Raw genomic sequence first — 5,663 nt, 5'->3', positions numbered from 1 at the left:
TTAGGAGGAGGCAGTGCTGGGAGGGAGGCACCCAACAGTTTTATAGTCAGAACCCCACTCAGCTCTCTCCTCCCACTTCAGGCACCAGTGCCAAAGCAATTGCTGAGAGACTGGTCCCATGTCCTGTACCTGATGTCCTCTCTCTCTCTCTCTCTCTCTCTCTCTCTCTCTCTCTCTCTCTCCTCTCTCTCTCTCTCTCTCTCTGTCTTTGCCATCCTTTCTATGACATTCCGAGGTCTTTGCTCAGCCATAATCCTACTCAAATTCATCTTTTCCTTCTCCATGCTGTTTCCAGTAGCTCCTACCCTCACCCTGAAATACGTTTGGGAAAGCTTGTAACTGAAAAGGATAAAAAGAGTATCACTTTAAAAACCAAGGGGGCAGGCTGCTATGCAACGGACTCTGGAGCACCTGAGTCTGTGACTGCACCTGGGGCGGGGGGAGGGGGAGTTTTCTCTGAGACAGGACACAGCTTCTGCACAGGTGTAAGAACCCAGCAAGGTCCGAGGGACATGGTGCGAGGGTGCGGGGTACAAAGGGTAGACAATTTGTTTTTTTTTTTTTGAAATCAAGCTGCCCTTTCCCCAGCGAGGAGAAAAAAATACAAATGCTTCCCTGGACCGTCTCTCTATCTACCAGTAGGTGAGAATCCCAAGACAAATTCCACTGCCCTTTAAAAGTCCAGAGGCTACATGGTCAGCAACATCGTGATAAGTGCACACGGTGACAGGTGATTACCAGAATCAGTGGGTGAACACATTGTAAGGTCCGAAACTGTTGTATCACTATATTGTACACGTGGAACTAGTACTACCAATATAAGATTGTATACAGACGATACTTAAATAACAATAAATTTTAAAACAGTCCAGAGGCAAACATTCCATAGCAGAGGAATCTAAAATTGAAGTAAAAAAAAATCCATTTCTTCCTCATTCTTCTGAAATGTCAGTTTTGTGGCATGTTCTGTATGGCAGGAATGTACGTCAGGTGTACTTCACGAGCACAGAAAGCTGTGCCCATGTCATCAGTCTTTCTCTCTGGGCTTCCCACCCGCCTGGAGGAGCTGATAGCCCTTGTCAGTGGTCAGCAAAGCAGCGGCAACTCTCTGGCTCCACCCCCTGGACACCCGCCAAACCACAGGGCTCCCAGTCCTCTTGGGGACTCCCTCCCTCCCGTTGCCTCATATAACTGAGGGTATTTGTGTTGGCGCCTGGACGGGAGACCATAGTTCCAGGTTCATGATTAGAGTTTTGAGGGTCTGGCATATTTCCCGTCAATATATTTTTTTCTGGTAAAATAAAGAGAAAGGAAACTCCTAGGGTTACCCTGAAAGGCGAAAATGAATCATAAGAGAACAAACAGTCTGAGGGATTGGTACAGGAATGAAAGGAACTGAACTAGTGTTCCTTATGCCAGTGACCTACACTCCCCCAAAATAATGATGATAGTAATGATAATGATACAAATTGCACAAATAGTTGAGCCTTCATTCTATGCAAATGAGAAATCCAACTTTGCACGGTCTGATTGGTCCACATAGCACTGCCCCGATTGTTCAGAATTGCACAGTCTGATTGGTTATGATGCAAATGAGGATATAGCTGTACAGCTCTGATTGGACGGGGCAGATCTCAGACCATTGGTTGAAATATGATTCCAGGACCTCTTTTATAGGGGTTGGCTCAGCCACAGGAACACGGTGCAGGAGTCTTGGCAGCCCAGTGTGTGGCTTTTCCCTAAAATACAGCCTGTGGGGGAGGCCCCCTGTAAAAAAATGGCTGCTAGACTGATTATAAATTTGGGCCCATAACCACAAGAAATCCTTTTGACAGGTACATTCCTTCTTAAGTCATGAAGAGAAAGCCTGAGTAATCCTTGGTCCCCACCCTCAACCCCAATAAAAGTAAGTAGAAACTCAGGCCCATGGAAGCTGATCTCTCTCTCTCTCTCTCTCTCTCTCTCTCTCTCTCTCTCTCTCTCTCTCCCCTCATGACCTCACTGTGTGACCCCAACTAATTTCCAGGTCCAATGAGTAACAAGCCATTACCAAGTTTCCTAATGCTCATGGCTGAAGGATGTCTTGACATTGTCACGAGAACTACAGGTTCTAGCCACGACACTGGTTATTGATAGGCTGAAACCAGCATAAACCACCATCGACACGCATTTATAGACCTTGTCCTAAAGCCGCCTCCACGCGTACCCAGGCCGCCTGCTGCTTCAGTGGTCCGGTCAGGGGCTGAGTGTCAAGTCTTCTTGGCAGAACCACCTCCTCTTCTACCGCTCCTCTCGGCCTCTCCCTGGGCCCTACGAAGCCATACCTTATCCCGTGATGTGCTGCTCACCAAAGGCAGCCTTGCTATATGCCATTCGCAGGTAGTGCAGAGCATGTGGGATTCGGAGTCAGCCAGACCTGAGTTTGAATTCTGGCTTTGTCCCTTACGAGCTGTGTCCCTTACCTGAGCTGGCTTAGGGTATGTTACCCTCTCCGAACCTTAGGTTCCTCACTGTAAAGCGGGTGAGTTTACTTCCTTCATGAGGTTGTGATGGAATTCTGCAAGAGGGCTCTTCTGCATCCTGCATCGTGAGCAGGCCCTTTCTAAATGGAAGGGAATGTGCTAAAGAAAAAGCACTCTCCCTCTGCCCTTTCTAGCCTCGCCCCCATGAAGAGAGACGCGAAGGCAGCATGCCTGGGACAGGACGTTCCTCCGCAGTGTGCTCTGAGCCCACAACGTTTAGCTGGTAAACAGTCAGACAAAAAGGCACCAGATGAAAGCCCGAACTCCCAGAATGCCACTAGGGGGTTACCCTTGTGTTGGCATTCTCTGGCCAACAGGAGCCAAGAGGCAAGCAGGCACACAGTACCCCCGCCGCCTGCCCTTGCCACAGCAGCAGGGAGGCGGGGATGCTAGGGGCTGCCGAGATGCCTCCGTTTTTAGCTCTCAAATGTCATTATTCAGCTGCTAAGCGCTATTATTCAGCTCCATTTAATAGCTGGGGTTCCTCCTGCACACGGCAGAAGGGCGAGGGAATGTCCATCCCTACCGATGGCTTTTATCAGATGCGCACACGCACCATCATTTCCCCCAGATTTTAAATTAAATTCAGGCCGGTGTAAAGCCCATCACGTAGGATTCTGGCGTCTACAGCCAGTGCCTAAGGGTGTGCTGGTTGTGCACCAGACAAATGCACTGTGTCTGAGGGGCACCATTAGCATCCTAGGCAGGTACCAGTATGCATTTACTACAAAACTCCTGCAGGTGGTGCTAAAGTGTCTTGAGAACAAGGGTCCTTAGGGTGCCTTTGCACAAAGGGGCCATTTGGCTAGCAGTGTGCTGCTGGCGTTTAAACATCTTTTCCCAGTGAGAGATAATAGGGAAAGGGGTAGGAGGAGAATCATTTCAGTCCCTTTAAACTAGGTCAGTGGTTGGCAAACTCATTAGTCAACAGAGCCAAATATCAACAGTACAACGATTGAAATTTCTTTTGAGAGCCAAATTTTTTAAACTTAAACTTCTTCTAACGCCACTTCTTCAAAATAGACTCGCCTAGGCCGTGGTATTTTGTGGAAGAGCCACACACAAGGGGCCAAAGAGCCGCATGTGGCTTGCGAGCCACAGTTTGCCGACCATGGGACTAGATCGAGGAAGGGAGTGAAGTGTTGGGAAAAAATGAGGGATGGGGCTGACATGGCCCAGTTTCCCTGACCCTCCCTTTAGGGTAATGTACAACTTGTTAGATTGTTTCCTCACCATGAAAGATACTGTGATATTGGCCCCAAGCTTAGGCAGTGGAGCTTTAGTTTATAATTAAGCTGTGAAGAGAAGGTGGGATAGTACCATCATTGCAAATGGGGCTTTCTAGACCAGGGGGCTGGCCAAGTGTGACAGGCTCCTGGCAAAGACATCGGCCACCAGAGGTTGAGTGGGATGGGTTGAGGCCCCTCCCAGCCAGGCCCTCACCAGGAGTGTCATGGAGGGAGAGGCATTAGTGCCTCCAAGAAGCCGCCAGGGATGGATGTGGTGCATAAAGTGAGGCTGCTGTGTGGAGCTGAGTGTAGTGGCACCTGGCTCCGGCTCCTCACGGCTGTCCCAACTAGAGGCTTAGTTACTGCTGGCTGCCGTTTTGTCAGCTCAGCTGATTTAAAGGACCCTTTGTGGTTATCAGAAGTGTTCCCTATCATGTCCCCCCCCCCGCCCCCCTGCTGCCTTCCACCAATTGACAGCCAAGAGCTAGAGAGGGACTCAGTGTCTCCTGCGGCCCCCCTCCCCCTGCTCTTTTCATGTGTTGGGAATTGAGAGGTGCTACTTCTGACAAGATTGGCACTTCACCCACCAGCTCCTCACTTGCCTCGCTGATTAGAGGACTTGGACTAATTCTCAGTCTTGTCTGCACATTGGAATTACCTGGGGGAGAGGAGACTTTTAAACAATGCGGATAGTGGGTCCTTTTCCTAGAAAGTCTGATATAATTGGTTTGGGATGTGAGAGCTTTAAACATCCTCTTGGTCATTCCAACATGCAGGCGAGGTTGAGAACCACTGGGCCGCATCTAATCCTAATTCCTCCCCCTCCAAAACAAGCAAGTGTGTGTGTCATAGTGGCATCAGATGGATTAGGGAGTTCGACAGACCAAGTTCAAGTTCCAGCCAGCCCTGACACCCCCGGGGAAAATTACTTCAGCTTTCTGAGCCTTAATTCCATTAAGAAATTAATGGAGGTTAATAAGACCTACTACTTTGCCAAATATAAAGATTAAACAAGATCAGGCCACATGATAGGCATTCAAGCAAAGATAACCTTTATTATTATTCCCTCCTAAAAGCAGTTCCTACCTCCAAATTCCTTATTTCTGCCAATGGTGCCATCATTACCCAGTTCTTAGGCTCAACACATGTTTGATGAGTGAGTAATGGGTGGCAGATCTGACCATCCTCGCCCATGAAGGAGAGGGGAAGGTTACTTTCATTCACTCCTGCTCACATTCCTAAGTCTTCCCACTGTGGCCCACAGACCAGCAGCACCGACATCCCTGGGGAGTTGCTCAGACAGGAGGACTTTCCGCCTCACCGGGACCTTCAGAATCAGAATGTGCATTTTAACCAGATCCCCAGGGGGTCTGCGTGCACTTTAAAGCTTGAACACAACCGCTCCCAAGCATCCCTGTCCTTGCAACTTAGAGAAAAGGGATGCATTCAAGCCGCTGGAGTGGTGACAGCTTACAGATTCCAGCGTCTTGGTTGGAGACACCATGGTGAGTCCAAGTGAGTCATGGTTATGTCCCGGCTGGCAGCAGGGAGCACGCTGTCACATGCTGGGCCCTGCTGGCCAGGGCAGAGCTCTAGGCGCAGCCTCATCACCCCATTAGACTCCATCAAGCCATTCTGTCGGGTTCCACCCTCTGCCTGTGCCAATTGCTTCACATAGGCTCGGTGAGTGCCTTCCCACCCTCAGTCACTGGGAGAGATTATTTCAGGTCACGAGAGGGTAATGCTTACACGCACAGGGGTGGGCCACTTCCTGCCCAGGGAGGCTGGCGGGGCTCCTCTGGTCCTTCCAGAGGGCACAGGACTGATACGCCCTGCACTGCACTGCAGGACTGACCCCCGCACCCAGGGTCTTGGGGATCGTCCTTAAGCATTTTCCTGGTTGGCCTCCACC

The sequence above is a fragment of the Eptesicus fuscus genome, chromosome 12 (genome assembly GCF_027574615.1).
Source record: "Eptesicus fuscus isolate TK198812 chromosome 12, DD_ASM_mEF_20220401, whole genome shotgun sequence".
Taxonomy (NCBI): domain Eukaryota; kingdom Metazoa; phylum Chordata; class Mammalia; order Chiroptera; family Vespertilionidae; genus Eptesicus; species Eptesicus fuscus.
This window is presented reverse-complemented; position numbering follows the sequence as displayed.